Source organism: Urocitellus parryii, chromosome 5 (genome assembly GCF_045843805.1).
Source record: "Urocitellus parryii isolate mUroPar1 chromosome 5, mUroPar1.hap1, whole genome shotgun sequence".
NCBI classification, from domain to species: domain Eukaryota; kingdom Metazoa; phylum Chordata; class Mammalia; order Rodentia; family Sciuridae; genus Urocitellus; species Urocitellus parryii.
The window spans coordinates 15,859,970-15,877,878 of NC_135535.1; positions in this window are offsets into that span (position 1 = coordinate 15,859,970).

Below are 17,909 nucleotides of genomic sequence, written 5' to 3' on the forward strand. Positions count from 1 at the left end.
TATTTTCTTATCATTGTTCTTTAAGCGATACAGGGTAATGACTATTTACATAGCTTTTACATTGTCTTAGGTATTTATAAGTAATTTAGAGATTAGACTATGTAGAAGGCTGTGAGTAGGTTATGTGAAAATACTATGCCATTTTGTGTATTTATATTTTATGTAAAGGTCTTGGGAATTCATGAATTTCAGTATCCTCAGGGATTCTAGAGCAAATCTCCACAGATGCCAAGAAACAACTGTACTTAGATGTTTCTTGAATTCCCAGCACTGCAAAAAAAAAAAAGTTTCTTGAAAGCATAAATAGAATGAACATAAGCAAATAAATGATTGAGAATCCCCCCCACCCCCCCATGTAGGCACACACCACATGGGAAGGGACGGGGGTTAGTTCTTCCCTTTGTTCATGGGTTGTTTCTCTTTTTATCTATATCCCTCCTCCCTGTGAAAGCCAGACCAGGGACAGGAAAGAGAGCCAGGCCTTACCAGTGGTAAACTTGCATGTCCCACTCTTCCCTTGACATCAAAAACCTAAGCCCGGGTCCCTGGGATGATAATGCTCATTTGTTATCTGGCTGCCAACCCATCCCTGGTATATCACTGTTGTGGCAACAATTGTTGGAATGCCAGAAGATAGGATGATCTTCCTAAAATAAAAACATCTTTAAAAAGTGCACCCCAAAAGTAGGAGAGTTCATCAGTATAAACAAAAAATAAAAATCACTTATAATCCTATCATCCAAAATTATGGATGAAGAAAATGTATATTTACACAATATAATATCATTATATATTATTAAGTATTTATATATGTGCATATGTACATACAAACTTGGGACAACTAATTACTCATTGTAATTGCTAATATTTATAGAGGGCCTTTTAGGTACAGGTATGATCTTAGTATCTTTTTAATGTTCTAGCCACCTTCATCCTCATAATAACCCAATAAGGTGGGAGTTATTATTATCCCCAATTTAGAGATGAGGAAACTGATGGACACGGTAAACAAGGCAGCATTGCAGCAAGTGGTGGGATGGGTACTGGAACTTGGACTCCAAAACTTTCTTGTTTAAAAAATAGGTCAGAGAGCCAAAGGAATATGTTCCTGTAGCTGTTTCTGGAAAGTTTTCTACTCCACCACAATCCCTTTAACTCAAGACGGTAATCAGGGTTCCAATTAAGTATCATCAAGCATAAACAAAAATAAATGGTCATTTCAGATTTGAGCCCATCCTGGGTGACCACATTTTAACCTGATGATTTCCGTAAAGGCCCTTCTCTGCACATAATACCACATTGTATGTACTGGGGACTTCGGCTTCCAACGTGGTTACTTTTCTGGTGGTGGTGGGGTCGGGGTAGGGGCATGATTCAACCCATAACAGTTTAAATCGCCACGATGAGGGTCTTGGTGCATAGGACTTTTTTATCTGTCTCAATGGAAGTACCGATGTTTTCAATTGTAGCCTGTTGTGCAAAATAACCACCACCACCATAATACATGCTCAGGACTTTTAAGATTAGCTGATGTACCAGAATGACACAGGTACAGGAAGTTGTAGGTAAAAGGATATGTTTAAGGTCTTTGGTATTCGTTGACAAATTTCCTCCAAGAAAGACTGACTGTGAAGTTCTCCCTGAGGGCCACAGCAGCACCCCTCAGGGGCTGGGAGGGTGTCATCATCTTGGTTGACTGTGGCTGGCTGCCACCTCCTAGGTGTGCGATACACATTTCAGTGTAAAACACAGTTTCTTCCAATAGTATAACTGAGTGCCAAATATTGCATGGGATAGACTTCAACTGAAGAAAATTCCTTTTTTTTTTGGTCTGAAGTTGAGAGTTAGGTAGGCAGCCTGTGTTTTCATCTGCTCAGCGTGGCGACCCCTCTCCCTTGTACCTGGGGGAGAATAGTCATCTGTCTCTCATGACTTCAGCATGATCACCAGGATGGCTCAGGACAGTCACTAGCCCAGAGCTGGCACAGAGTAGGCCAAGTAACTTAAAATAGAACCACTGGTTCCCCTCTACAGTTGAGATCGCAGGCAGCTGCCATTCCTTGGAGCACTTGCCAGGTCCCAGGCATCTCCAGAGACCTTGTTCTTGACTTTACAGCACCCAAGGTCAAGGCCATCAGATGGAGACTGAGGAGTTGAGTAAATTTCCGGCCCAGGCCACGTGGAAATGGATCTCCACTGCAGGCTGCTTTGTTGCAAAACCCTGACTCCTGCTCCAGGTGCCCTGGAAGTCCCCAGGTCCCCAGGCGAACAGAAGCCTGGAGCGGAGACCATTCCTGGGATCGTCGTTCTCTGGCTCTTCTTCACGGGGCCCCTGCCGGGTTCTGGTAGGGAGATCAGGGCCAGCCAAGTTTCCTGCTCTTCATGTTTGCCTTTTAGCAGGGAAGAGAGACGATCAAGGAGCTAATCAATCATTTAATTCTGGAGGATACCAACTGGTTTAAAGAAAAAGTCAGACAAAGGGGCAGGAACTGATGGGAGGCTGGGGTCTGGTGGGGTCGCTTGTTTGAAAAGAATTCAGCCTCTGAGAGGTCAGAGGAAGAGCCTCCTAGGCACAGGAGCCGCCGGGGCCGAGGTTCTCAGGCAGGAGGGTTTGGGTGCTCAAGAAGCAGAAAGAAGCTGAGGCTCAGCAAGCTGGGAGTGAAGGGCAGACCGGCAGCAGACAGGATGGGCGAGGTGGACCAGGACCACCCTGGGAGATCCATAGCACAAGGGCAGAGCCTGTGGGACTGTCCTCCTCACCCTCTGGACACACAACCACATTTCCCAGCTTTCCTTGCAGCCCTGCAAGGCTGCAGGATCAAGTTCTGACCATTGGCACCTCCCGAGCTCCATACTCTGTGCTTTTCTCCAATATGGTGCCATTAGACGCTGCGTGCTTGAGATGATGGAGCCAGAAGACTCAGGAACGAAGATGAACCTCTGTGTCCCTACTTGGAGGCCAGCTGCTCCTCAACCAGGATCACTTGTTTGGGTTCAGATGCTCAAGAAGAAAAGTGGTATTGCATGTGGCCACTGAGGTTTGGGCATGTGCTTCATGGAGCTGCCGGTGCTCCCTTAACACCCGACTCGGGGGTAGGATGGGAAGTAGGAGCAGAGGAGCATCCAGCTGAAGTCGTGGCCAATTGAACGCTTCTGATGTATTTGTTGGTGGACTTAGCAATGGGGTGGGGTGGATGGAGCTGATGAGGGTTTCATCTGTCAGCTCCTCTGTGCACGTCACATTCTGCAGTCAAAATGTCAGGCAGCATATCTCCGGTGTCGGGCAGCCGGTGGGTGAGGGTGAATGACTTTCCCTGTTCTTTGCCTCTGTCCCTGCTCCGTCTCAGTAAATGGTTCCCCACATGAGGCCCTGAGACGGAGTCATTCAGGGTCCCGTCATGTGGACCAGGCCCCCGGAGAGCCTGCCCCTTTCTGCTCTCCTACATTTCCACTTTGACCTCCACAGTGTTTTCCGGGCTCACTTGGCTCCGGTCACACCAGTCTCCTTTCTCCCTCTCAGACAAAGGCCGACCTGTCGGGGCCTCTGGGTCTTTGCATGACTTTTTCCTCCTGCCTGAAACACTCTTGCCCCAGCCCCTTTGCACGATCACTTCTTCTTCTCCTTCAGATTCCATGGGAAGACATCGCCGCTACCCACGACAGTGGCCTTCCTCTTGCCCTCAAGTTCCACCTGGGTCACCTTGGTGTCTTCCTGTCTGCTGGACACCCCTCACTTCCTGAGGAAATGTAGATGCAGCCACCCTGGGGACCTGGTGCCTCAGGACAGTGCAGCCCCGTAGCCTTGAGAGGGGCTGGAATGCAGACCCAACCCCTAAGGACCAGGGAAGTGGGTGGCATGTGAGGCTCCCAGGGGGGGGGAGGGGCCGGAGGAGTGAGCCACTGCCACCTGGTGGCTGGGCGGGGAATTGGGGGAGACACCTGGACCCTGGGCACTCCATCCTGGAGAGGAACCTGGTGGGGGTTGGGCTTCCCAGACCCTGGGGGACGGAGCCAGAGAAACTGTCGTCACTGGACCTGGAAAGTGGGGAAACTTGGGGCGAAAATCACGACTCCTCTTACTCAAAGAAAGCGGGTCTAGCGAACGGGACTCAGGCAGAGAGAAGGCGTAGAATGCTGACTTGCTGGTCCCCCGGCCAGGCCCACAGGACATTTTGGGGGCTGCAGTAAGGGGATCTCATCTGGGAGGGGCTTCTGATCTTATCAGGCCTCCGGCTGCGTGAGTCCTGAGAGCACCTGGTGTGCGGGACACGTGTGGTGGTGTGGGGAGAATCTTCACTCCAGCCAGCGAGCCCTTGTGTGCTTTCTCCCAGACAGTCCTGCAGGAGACATTTCTTCCCTTGTTTTCATGTTTCCATGAGGAAACTTTACTTCATGTTCCAGGAGGTGATGGTATTTGGGAGTAATCCACTCTCTGTGTTCTGTTCACTGAATCATCCCTTGAGGGATGATTGGTCAAACTGGGAGAAGGAACTGACTATGTGTGCTCACGCTTCTCTCTCCTTTCATGATGCCCTGTCTGCATGATACAGGCTTTTCCCCGGAGCCCCCATGGATAGCTGCTCAGGTTGTGCACTGCAAAATTCCATTGAGTTCCATATGAATACAGAAAGCAAGTGGTACCCCTTAGGGTTGAGCAGACACAGGCCCTGAATTACCCTCCAGTTCCAACCCCCCTGGGGTAAACACCTTGGGATCAAGGTCCAGAGGGAGGTTTTGGAGGCATATCTCAAAATCGATCTCTCGTTGTCTCTGTGCTAGGTGGAATATTGATATCCCTCCCCCCAACGTGTCCATGTCCCAATCCCTGTACCTTCTGAATATGTCACTTTATATGACTAAAGGGACTGTGCAGGTGTGATGAAGTGTCTTGAGATGGGAAGCTTTTCTTGGATTATGTTGGCGGGATCCATGTAATCACAGGGTCCTTAAGAGAGGAACGGTGCGTGGTGAGACTTCAGAAGGGACCGCCGTGCTGATGGCTTTGAAGATGGAGGAAGGGCCGTGAGCCAAGGAATGCAGGAGTGCCTCCCTCCTGGAGCCCCTGGGGGAGCCCAGCCCTGTGATGCCAGGATCCTAGCCCAGCGGAATTATTTTTTTATTTTTTATTTTTTGGGGGGTGGGTACTAGGGATTGAACTCAGGGGCACTTGGTCACTGGACCCTATTTTGTATTTTATTTAGAGACAGGCTCTCACTGAGTTGCTTAGCGCCTCACACTGTTGCTGAGACTGGCTCTGAACTTGTGATCCTCCTGCCTCAGCCTCCCAAGTGGCTGGGATTATAGGTGTGGGCCACCGTGCCTGGCTTCATGTTGGATTTCTGACACCCAGGACTGGAAGGTGATAATCTGGGTTTCCTTAGACCACCAAGGTCGTGACTGACGACAGGAAACTAACACAGACACAGAGACAGCAGTTCCCACGCCGGCTCTTCTGCATGGGGTGTGTGCCAAGGTCTAGGATTGTCCAGTCTAGTGGCCACTGGCCTTATGGAGGTATTTAAATCAAAACGCACTAAATTTTAATACATTACATCTCAAATAAATTAAATAAAAATTTAAGACTCCCTTCCTCAGCTCCACCAGCTGCATGTCCATGGCTCAGAAGCTCCATGCGAGCTTCTGATAGAGTCCGCTCCCATCCTCACATGCAGGACAGCTCTGGGCTAAACCCAGGGAAAGTCTCAGGAACCAGCAAGCCAGGAAATCCCAGCCCCGGTCTCCAGTTGGGCAATGCCCACGTGGTGGCCGACAGTCTGCCCTCCACGGGCTTCTGTATTTGTAGTTCTAGGTGGGCTTGTCCTGGGGGCAGCGGGGCAGAGTGAGATGAGTCTCTTTAAATCCCAGCCCACGCCAAGCAGGACAGGTGTGTAGTAGAATGGGTCCTGGAAAGGGGGGCTGGGAAGGAGGGGGCTAGCGAGGGATCAGAGCACGCAAGCCCAGCGTGCACGCGGACTAGGGAGGTGGTCCAGGCCAGCAGAAAGGTATCCCAGACATCCAGCTCCAGAACACGGGTGGCCGGGTGAGTGTGGCTTGAAACTCATTCCACGCCCTGAGCAGTCCAGCTCTCCAGATTTCTGAGGGCTCTGTCTGTCTTCCTGTCTGTATTTATTTACTTATTTGCAGGGCTGGGGATTGAACCCAGGGCCTTAAGCACCCCCAGCCTGGTAAGCTCTACTGCTGAGCCACACCCCCAGCCCCAGACACCTGAGTCTTCTCCACCTTCAAGGTCACACTCAGCAGGAGGCTAACCTCGCTGTGCTCCAAGAACCCGACTTTCAGCTCCTTTGATTTCCGTGCACACCTACTTCTACGCCAAGCATCTGGGAGGCAACCCGGAGCCCTGGGGACAACCGGGACCCTGGACTCAGGCAGCCTAAGCCTGTCACCTAGCAGCTTTGGACCTGGGGCAGTTATCTCGCTTTGCTATGCCTCAGTTGGGAAATGGGGATCGGGATTCACTTGGGAGGATGCAAATGTGTTAACCTGACGACCTTCAAGACTGCTTCTTAGCACGTCATGGGTTAATTTGTGGAAATTCCCAGAGCAGCTCCTGGCATATCAGGAGTCCTTACAAGTGTTAGCTAATCGTCATATCCGACCTTGTATGTATCTATGTACTTTAGACTTTACTAAAAATCTGGGGTTCGTAAAGAGAAATCCGACTGTTGGAAGTAACCCAGAACATCCCGTGAGCCGTTCCCGGTCTCACAGGTCTGGGCAGCCGCAGGCCCTGGGAGTTCTGAGGGGCCCCTGCGGCAGGTGGCCCCCTCTGCCTTCCGTCTCCTCTCCTTTCCTCCCTTTGACTGCAGTCTCCAGGGTGGGGGTCCCTGCTGCTCCAGGGGTCTATAGAGCACACCCCTCTCTGCTGGTTCCCAGGAGGGTTTCTCATTCCAGGTCCAGTCCTCTTCCTGCAGGGACGCCCCTGGCCTTCCAGCTAAGAGAGCGGCTGGGATCCCTTTCAGAGGACGTGGGAGACCTAGACGCTGCCCTGAGCGGGGTCTGCGGCTTGAGTCAGCCATTCCTGGATCTTTCCTGCAGTCTAGGTGGGGGGCTGCCCTGGGGCTGGTCTAAGGCTTGTTCTGGGGGTTGCCTGAGCCCTGTGTAAGCCCCACCTCTCAGAGAAAATGGAAGGACCTTGAACGGCCAGTATGGGAGGAGCTGACCTTGACCTGAAGGTGGAAAAGACCCAGGTTTCAGCCAATGCTGCCGCTTACCAGCTCTGTGACCAGAGGGTGCCAGCCCGGCACACACTCGGAGTGGGTCTTTTCCTTACCCACAGGGCACTACCTGAGGCAAGGCGCCTACCTGGCTATGGCTGTGCTATGTGGCTGTGTATTTAAAAGGCATCCAAGTATTTAAAAAGCCTGGTATACAGTGGGTGCTCAATAAGCAGTAGTTACAACTGACTTTATTCAGTGCTTCTGATACGATCATCAAATTGCTGCAGGTCACGAAGCTCATGAACACCAACGCAGGACGGCAGCCCACGTGCTCTGATTTTCTTCTATGCTCCACGCAGAGGAAACCTGGGAATGTGTTTTCCTCGTAGACACCGTTAACAACGAGAAGTGCACAGAGTGAAACATCAGCGTCCGCCTTCTCCTGTCGCTGTGGTTTGGGTAACTGTCCCTCCAAGGCCCATGTGTTGAAGGCTTGGTCCAGGTCATGGAACTGCTGGGTGGATGGTGGGAAGTTTCTGGTCACTGGGGCATGCTTTTTAAGGGGACATTGGGACCCCAGCCAGTTCATTCTTCTTCCTTTCTCTCTTTTATGTCCCAGTCTCAGGGTACATGGTTTTGCCATGTACTCCTGTCATGGTGTACTGCTTTGCCACAGGCCTCAAAGCAATGGGATTGACTGACCATGCACCTCCAGAATAAACCTTTCCTCTTTTTAAGTTGATTATCTCAGTTATTTTGTTGTAGTGATGGAAACCTGACGGACACACCTTATTCTCTTCTTTACAGAAGAGTTCCTTATGTGTGAGTCCAGTCCATGTTCTATGATAGCTCATAATAACTTCCATTTTTAAAAAAACTAATAGAATGAATCTACCTACCTATCTTAGGTAGTGCTGTGACTCATTTTTGATACCCACCTCTGTCTTAAAGATTTTCCACACCTGTCCATGTCACTGTGTTTGATTCTTTGTAACCACCACTTAAAATTCCATCAAATGGCTGCATGATAAATGACGTAATCAAGACTATTAGTAATTTCCCCACTTACTGAAAAATACTTGGAACGTTTGTAGTGTTTCACCTCTTAATGTTATTTGTTGGTGTTAGACAGGACGTCAAATTCTGATGTAGTCACACCTGTCCTGAGTTTCGCACCTTGCTTAGGAAGCCTTTCTTCCTATTTCAAGGGGGTAGAAAATTTTCGCTGCTTTTTCTTTGAGCGTGCTACAAATCCTACCACGATTCAACAAATGGAGTCCAAAATACATACTGTCACTTAGAAGGCGGGGTTGATGTTACTGAGCTGTAGAAGATGACAATTGGGTCTCAGTCGCTGGCTCTGCCGTCTGTGTCTGACTCCATCTGTTGTGGAGTGCGCTCCCTGGTTTGGGTTTTTATGTTGAACTCTAATTCATTCAGGACTTATTGTTTGGAAGAGCATGAAGCAGGTTCTAATTTTATTTTCTCCCTTGTAAATGAGCAGTTTTGTCAATACCACGTATTGGCTGATCTTTCCTTTCCCCTTCTCATTTAAAACGGCCGCTGTTATCACTGAAGTGCATCTCTATTTATGGGTCTGTGTCTGAAGTCTACTTTTCCATTAATATATTTGTAGGCTTAATTGTACCATTCATCTTTCTGTTGCGCTGCCCTGTACTTGAGCCAGTATTATACTGGCAGAGAGTAACTGTTCAAATAATATAATAAATACTTTTGAATGAGTTAGTGTAGTGAATTACAGTAATGGGTGCCTTACTTCATAATTCTGGTATTTCTTTTATTATGCTGCAAATCCGATCTGTGGACGTCGATTTGGGACATTGCATCTCGTGGGGGTGAGGATGGAGGATGCTCTGCTGGCACACTCCCTGTGTCTGGCTTTGGTAACAGTGAACATGTGCCCTGGCCTTTCTCCTGGCTCACACCTCCCCTCTATTGATTTCCACATGTGTTAGTGGCAGATTTTATTCTGGCTCTCAGGACAGCACATAGCCCCGCAGTATCAGTCAGAGACTGTAACAGCAGCAGCCATAACAAGAAGTCAGATCTCGGTTGTGGCAGAACTTTCTGGAATCTGGGTGTTGGGTATTGTTAAGAGAGAGAGCGGCAGACTGGATGGCTCAGCCCATTGGAGGAAGATAGATGTTGGTTCTAGAGCCCGTACTGTGAACTTGAGGTGCCAGGCGCTAAACTCCCTGGTATGTGAATGGGGGTGGGTGTCTTTGTGCGATGTATCTGCTTGGTGTTTGTGTATATGTTTGTGAAATGCACAAGAGAAGAGCACGCACACTCACACTCACACACACACACACACGCACATGTGAATGTTTGAATCTGTATATAGGCCTCGAGTCTACGTACACACCTATGGGTATATGTGCTGGGTCAAAGAAATTCCTGCCTCATTCCAGGGCTGCTCAGGCCACTGCAGGGATTGCTTCAGCTTCAAGGGCTTTGGGGTGGGAGGGTCAGCAGGCCAAGGTGAGGGAACGTGAGGCCCGGATCTGAGAGTGTGGCTTTGAGAAAGTGACTTCATTTCTCTTAATCTCTTCATGTATAATAAGAAATAAATAAGGTCACGGAAGAGACGCAGCCCAGACTCAGGAAAACTTCATCATTCTCTCGGCTGAAGCTTGCAGACCCTGTGCAGTAGGGTCCACTGACTCTCCCTCAGTTAATGGTGTCTGTGGGTGGACAGGTGCTTGGAATGCATGGTCACGAAGTGGCCCTGACTCTGTGTTTTAAGTGTGGGGGTGTGGCCAGTGTGCTGTGCAGGATCTGTAGGAGTGGGGCAGCTCATGCTGCTTGGCAACCGAGGCCTGGGCAGTCATAAGGTGAGGGCAGCAGGGAAGACCTGCAGCTTTTGAGTCTAAGAAAATGTAGGAGAACACCGCCCAGCAGTGACCACTGCTACCAAAATGGTCCACCAGATCATTTCTCATAGGGATTATACTAGGACTCTTTAATACAAATGACAGAAACAAAACAAAATACCCAAGCCAGATTAGTTTAAGGAAAAAGTAAAATTTGTTGGCTTAGATAACTGGGAAATCGAAGGTGGGTTTCAGGCATAGCTGGATCTAGGCTTCAACCATCTTCAGTGATCCCTCTTTTTCTTCATCTCTTTGTTCTTTTCCCCTCTGTACATTGGTTGCATTCCTTCCTTCTACAGTGGTTTACTCTGTTGGAGAAAGGCGGCCACCAGCTCTGACTTCACATACTCCCAAGATCCTCCTAAACAGGAAGTCATCTTCTCAGATTGTTGTAACAGAAAAGTCTCAGTGAAGACTGATTTGGTTGGTTCAGGTCATGTGACCACCTTGTCCAATCACTTGGCTAAAGAGACATATTGCTCTGACTGTCAGTCACAGGCCCCTGGCCCAACGCTGCGGCTGGAGTAGGGGATTAGCATTTCCCTGAAGGCACCTGGAGTCGAGATGGAGTGAGTGTCTCCCCAAATGGAAGTGATCCCGGACAATCAAAATATGTGTTTCCTACAGGGAAGATATTTAGAGAAAATGAGCTCATCACCTTAAGTGGCTCTTTGATCCTTGGTAGGCAACCTTTTCTACTGCAGAGTCTTACTGAAGGAATAAGGAGGGGTTATTGTACTGTTGATGTTAAATATGCTGATTCCCAGGGGCGCAGCGATGCGGTCATCACAGGGAGCTGTTTGTGTGTGTCCGTCTCTTTCTTGAGACCCTGAGAGCCCAACCTGGAAAGAACGGCCCAGAATATTCTGGCTGTTGTCTTCCTTCCAGTCTCACTTGGGAAGAGGAAGTTCAATGTTGATGCCAATGTTCCAATGAACCACTGACCAAGTTCATCAACGACTAGATCCCTCTGTAGGTCTGTTTGGCTGGATTCAGGAGAGACCTTGAAAGAACGATCAGGGCTTGCTGTCAGAGAAAATGCCCGTTTAATGAGGAACAGCTCTGCATATTTATAGAGCCGGGGGTAGTTTGACTGTTATGACAGTTTAATGGTTGAACGGTTTGACAGTTGGCTGGGGTGCTTTCTGATTGGTGGGTAAGGATCATGTGAGCCAACAGAGCTAGTCTGATTGGTGGGTAAGGATCATGTGAGCCAGCAGGGCTAGTCTGATTGGTGGGTAAGGATCTTGTGAGCCAGCAGGGCTAGCTGATTGGTGGGTAAGGATCTTGTGAGCCAGCAGGGCTAGTCTGATTGGTGGGTAAGGATCATGTGAGCCAGCAGGGCTAGTCTGATTGGTGGGTAAGGATCTTGTGAGCCAGCAGGGCTAGCTGATTGGTGGGTAAGGATCTTGTGAGCCAGCAGGGCTAGTCTGATTGGTGGGTAAGGATCTTGTGAGCCAGCAGGGCTAGTCTGATTGGTGGGTAAGGATCTTGTGAGCCAGCAGGGCTAGCTGATTGGTGGGTAAGGATCTTGTGAGCCAGCAGGGCTAGCTGATTGGTGGGTAAGGATCTTGTGAGCCAGCAGGGCTAGTCTGATTGGTGGGTAAGGATCTTGTGAGCCAGCAGGGCTAGTCTGATTGGTGGGTAAGGATCATGTGAGCCAGCAGGGCTAGTCTGATTGGTGGGTAAGGATCTTGTGAGCCAGCAGGGCTAGTCTGATTGGTGGGTAAGGATCATGTGAGCCAGCAGGGCTCACCATTGGACGGCTCTTCTTGGGGCATGGGGAAGTTAGTCTTTGGAGCAGAGCGCCTCTCAACAGACCTACCCAGCTGGCAAAGGTTCTGGGCACTTTATTTTTATGAGGAATCACAAAAGAAGTTGGAGATGTTTTTTTATCTTGAAAAACAGAAGACATACAGGGGGTAATGCTCAGAAATCTTATTTTGGGGGGGAAGGACCTGTGGAAATGCAGTAGCCGGCTGAGGCTGCCAGCACCAAATTTCCTCCCAGTCCTGGAGGCTAGGAGTCCAAGCCCAGGTTCTCGTCTGGCAGAGCTGTCCTCTGGTGGGGTCCGCTTCCTGGCTTGCAGACAGTGGCCTTCTCACTGTCCCCACTGGTGGACAGCCCCTCCCTGCCCTTCTGACCCATTTGACCTTAATTATCTCCTTCAAGATCCTGTCTCCAAACACAGTCACATGGGGAGTCAGTCCCCTTTTGGTCCACAGTAGATTTATTCTTACTTCATGAATCTGAGTTCTCTTACCTTTCAATGGGAGTGAAATATATTAACTAGGGTCAGCTCAACTTTGAGGGACCCAACATTCATATCCAAAGTAATCATTAGTTAAAAGATAGCAGTTTAATTCTCCCTAATATTAATTAATCTAGAAGGGAGCAATCGGGCTGGTTGGGCAATGCCATGATCCTCAGGAACTCTAGTTCCTGAGGAACATGACTTGTACCACATGAGCCTAGATAGCAGTTTGAGCTCCAGCCATTCGCTTGACATTCCAGTCATCAAGAAAGAGGAAAAGGATGGAGAAGGACACTCATGCTTTCTGTAGGCTACTCATGCTGTTTCCTTTAATCTTCTTGGCTGGGGCTTGCTGAGAGCCATTAGCCAAGTGGGTATGACAATTTCCTTGCCAGCGTACCCCATGTTGCTTAGAGGAAGGACTCGTGGAAATGGACTTGCCTTGGACATTTGCAGTGACATTGCATGTATGTTTGAGTAAGGTGACCTTGCTCAAGGACCAGGGGGGATCCGGGGGTTTAGGGCGGATCAGGTTTTAGGGAGTATCCCGCTCCTTGGGTTTAGGGCGGTTCCAGGTTTAAGGTGTACCCTGCCGGGAATAGGGCGTATCCTGCTGATTAGAGCCTGGTGGAGTGTGGATTTGGCCCAGAACGTGAATTTCCCCAGAACATGTTTGTAGAGGGCCGGTGTGAGTTCGGGAATAAAGAATTGCTGTTTGAATTTACAAGGCTGTGAGTGGCTCGTGATTTTGTGCCCAGCCAGACTGCAGCAGGGCTGAGCCAGTTTGGATTAAATGACTTCCAGGGTGTCTCCAAGTCGATGTTTCTATGCTGCTCTAGAGAGTGATTGGAGAGCTCATCTAGGGATCCTGAATGTAGACCCAGGACACACATGTTTTAGCCTCACCGACTCTAAACTGGTGAGCATCTTAGGCCTCGGAGGAGAGGAACTTCGCATTTTCCCTCTATACGGAGAAAGGGTTATTAAACAAAATGTAAATGAGGATCTAGTAGGATGATTAACATTTTGGGAGAAAACCCTGTTTCAAACACAGCTCAAGTCGTCATCTAATTAAAAAAAAAAGAGATTGATGGACCCCATAGAAAACTACCCTCATTGATCAATCAAAGCAGGTCCCCCTAAGCATCTTCTTTAGTTAAAAGTTGAGGAATTTGGATAAAGACCTCCAAAGCACCTTAATATTCAGTGATTCTCTGAAAACTAGAGTGTGCAAAATCCAATGACACTTCTGTTTGCCCCACCTGACTGCCAGACACCTTGGTAGTCATTTTTCCTTTTTTACCGACTATCTAAGGTCTGGTAATAAATTGCCACGAACGGTGAGTTCGACACTCAGTTGGTATTTGCAGTATGGGGGATCAGAAACCTGGGCATGGTCTCCCTGGGTCTTCTGCCTGTCAGCTGGGGCAGGGTCCTCCCTGAGAGTCTGATCCTTGGTTGACAAGATGGTGCTGGAGGGCCAAGCCTACTTGGTGAGCACCTTGTTTTTTCTTCTTTATTTCCCAGAGAGGATCCCTCCTAGGGGTCCACTCCCCAACGGAACCTGCCTTTCATTGGCTCTCATTTCTGTGACTCTAAGTAGCCAAGTGCCTCTGAGCAACCCGTCGGACGGGGACCATGGCTCCCCTGGCTTCACGTCACCCCGGGGATCCCTTTCACCTCTGAGAGTGGAGCCAGCAGGCCCCAAAGTGGAGCATGACCTAGGTGCCTCTCGGGAACGAGCCCGTTATTCATTAACAAGCCTGGTTATTTTATGGGCCCGTTAACTCTGGAGGCCGCGGAGGGGAAATTCCAACCTTGTGAGAGTCTCCCTGTCCCCCTCCTCATCTCTCGCTTCCCCTCACTGTAGTTTGGGTTCCTGCCACTGTTTAAATTTAAGCCGATTTGCTATCCCAGCATCTGCAGTTTGATTATTTGACTATTGCCTGGCTCTCGGTCAAACCACTGGGGAGCCCACTAGCCGGTGATTAAATCTGGGCCATGATTGTAATGGTTTTATTTTAGTGGGGCCTCTGTTTATGGGCCCACTGGTATTAGAGTGCAGTGTTATTGTAATGAGGTATTAGCCTCATAGAAATAATCATGTGAAGCAAGTGGGCTGAGAGACGCCAGACAAACGGAGTCCGGTGCTTCGCCTTGTTGTGAAATAGAGAGTGTGTGTGGGAAGAGAGGCAGGGAGACGGGCTGGTCCCCAGCCCTTATCGTGTATCGGGCGTGACCCAGGCACTTTCTCATGTCATGCATTTTGTTCTGAAGTGATCTGATAAGGTGGTATTATTAGTCCACCTGTATTTACAGAGGAGGCACAGAGACGAAACAAATTGCCATGAGCCACACAGCAAGCCGATGGAGGTAGTAGCTGCCGGCCGTCTGTTTGACTTCAAGTGCTCTTTTCTTACTTTAAACTGATGGAAAGGATGCATTTAGACAAGCACCTCCAATTCCTATGTTTTTTTTTTTTTTTGAGGATACTCTGGATATGAGAACTGTTCTCAGGTTGATGCTGCTCAATGGGAGAAAGTCCAGAGAGGCAAGAATTCAGGGGATGTCATTTATTGGAAGAATTAGTAAGACTGTTTTGGAGGTAACTTTAAGTTTGTGATTGTCTTAGTCCGTTTCTGTTGCTATAGCCCACCACCTGAGGCTGGATGGTTTGTTAAGGAAAGAGGTTGATTTAGGTTCATGGTTCTGAAAGCTGGGAAGTCCAAGAGTATGGTACTAGCATCCTATAAGCTTGCTGAAGAACCCTGACCTGCTTCAACTGATGGAGGAAAGTGCATTGGCTGGTGAAAGAGGTGGCCTTGTTCTAGAGCAACTTCAATGGGTGTGCAGTAACTGATTCGCAAGACTGAGGGCTCCCTCGCTCCCGAGAGACAGCAGTGATCCACAGGAATGGAGCCGTCTGGCCCAGACACCTCCTGAACGGAGAGAGACGCACTCAATCCACAGCAGCGAGTTCACTTTCTGACTTCTTAGCACCACGCAGCCTCAGAAGAGGGATCGTCCGCTCTCCTGGGAACAGGGTCTAATTCCGGCTTTGCACCCACTTGTTCGTGTCCCTTAGACAAGGCCCTGTCTCTCCATGCTCAGGTCCCTGCCAGCCTTCCCAACATTATCACCTGCCAGTTTCTGTCTAGCTCAGACTGCTTAGCTACACAAAATGCAAGTCGTTTATTTGGAAATGGATCCCAGGGAATGCAAAAGAGGGGGACATGATACAAGGAGGGAAGAAAGCCAACAGAGGGTGAAATGACCGAGTCTGAGCCTCCTGGGAACCAGTGCTTCATGCTGCACAGGACTCCGGGACCCAGGGGAGACCAGGGATCCCACCCCAAAGGCAAAGTGACTGTCTTTCTGTGACTTTGGAGAAGGCACTCAGAGTTTCAAGTTTGGGCAGTTGGAGGACTGGGCTGGTGACCAGTCAAGTGACAAGGGGACCTGGGACTGTCACCGGTGATAATCTGATACCATGAGAAAAAATGAGCCACAGTTTTTGTTTGTTTGGTTTTGATACCAAGGATTGAACTCAGGAGCACTCAACCACTAAGCCACATCCCAGCCCAACTTCATATTTTATTTAGAGACAGGGCCTCACTGAGTTGTTTAGAGCCTCACTTTTGCTGAGGCTGGCTTTGAACTCTCGAACCTCCTGCCTCAGCCTCCTGAACCATTGGGATCACAGGTGTGTGCCCTGGTGCTCAGTTAAGCCACAGTTTGCTTCAGCCACTGGAATTGTTTTTTGCAGCCGGAGGGATTCTCATATCTCAACTTCCCTCAGCCCAATGGACATGTCACACTTTTCTTTCACTAGGTGGGGACCTTCTTACACTACAGCCTCTGCCTGGTGTTCCCTTCCCTCCCAGGGCCCCCCTTCAGCCTTCAGTGCTGGGCACTTTCTGAGAGTGGCTTCATCTGACCCATCAAATGTGGCCTCCCCTCTTCTAACCCAGGTTTGCCCAAATCCAGATAAAATAGTCTCTTGTTTAAATGATGAGATTCCACAAGCATTCAATGACCCCACTAAAAGCTTCAAAATACTCTCAGTTTCCATGTTGGCTCATGTTAAAGCAGAATAAGTAGGAGGCCATTAGCCTGAGTGTGTCTCCTTACTTTGTTCCTATTTAATAAACTGCAGCCTAATTTAGTAGGCCAACATGTCAGAACCAAGTTTAGGGGCATGTTTTGGGTACCATATATCTGGATTTCAGTCAATCCCAAATAGCAAAGCTTCAGCCAGTCCCAGGCAGCCAACTCATCAGACCCCCAAAGACAAATGCTTCACTGTGACCAAGTTATTTCTGGACTTTATTTCCATGCTCCGCTGGCTATCAACGCTGACTGCCCACACCGTGGAGAGAGCTGTCTGAACCTCTTCTGATTCTGAATGCTGCCCAATTCATGCATCATTCTTTGAATAAACAAACTCTGTCTAATTTATTTTAACTATAAGTTTTTCTTTTCACATAGGCTATTGCGTAAAACGTAGAATTACTTTGACAACTTCCAAGCTTAAAACAATTTTGCTTTCTCTCTAAGCAGCGTGAGCTAGATGGAAAGTGGCAGGTGGCTCATTTGCATACCCATGATTTCTTTGGGTCAGGAATTTGGAAGGGGTTCAGCTGGTCAATTCTGGTTTGCGGTCTCTCTGTGGTTGCACCCAGAGAGTAGCTGGAATCGGAATATGAAGGGCTGACGTAGTTAAGGGCCAGCTGGGCATCTCTCTCTTTCTTCATGTGGTCTCAGGGCAACTGATGAGCATGGGCTTCCTCCAACAGGGAAGTCTCAGGGCACCTGATATGGAGGTATAGGTAACTGGAGTGAGTGTCCCACTGGGCAAGGAACATCTGCATTTCCTTTAGGGACTCACCTTAGGAGTCAGGGAGTACCACTCCTGTATACCCCACCAGTTGAAATAGCTATCAGAGTGCACCCACATTCAAGGAAAGGGGAAATAGATGGTGGGTAGTTGCAAGATCCTAGAAAAGCACCTGAGGTAGAAGGTATGTGATAGGATCTGCCTCCTATGGGTTGGCATATATGGGCTGAGGGGACAAAGAAGGAAGGCAGAAGGCTTTATTAGCAAGCTGGTCTTCTAATTTAAACAGTGGGAAAGTAGCTGAGAGGCTGCTCTGTGGTATTTTGAGGGTAGGAATCACTAGGAAATGATGATCAGGAAATGAGGAGAGAGCAGAAAATGGAGATTCCTGTGGGTGTCTGGGAGGCTGGTGGGTTATTCACTGAGTTAGAGAAGGTAGGAGGAAGGGCCAGAGGCAGGGATGAGTCTGTTGCTGGGTTTGGTTTTGGACATCTGGGTTGGCTTCACATTGAAGGATGCATGAAAATTCTTCCAAGCGTAGGACAGAGCAATGAGCAAGAGACTGGGAGAGCCTACGTCCAGCTCTGCAGCACCTCTGCCTGGGGATGTGTTGGGTGCTCAGAGAGCCGGGGCAGCAGGAGGACTGAGCTGTAGGGCAGGTGGACACCTGCCACCCAGGGCAGTGTTCGCCAAGCTCACCTGATTGCCAGTCAGCTGGAGCACTTGTTAGACAGGGGAACGCC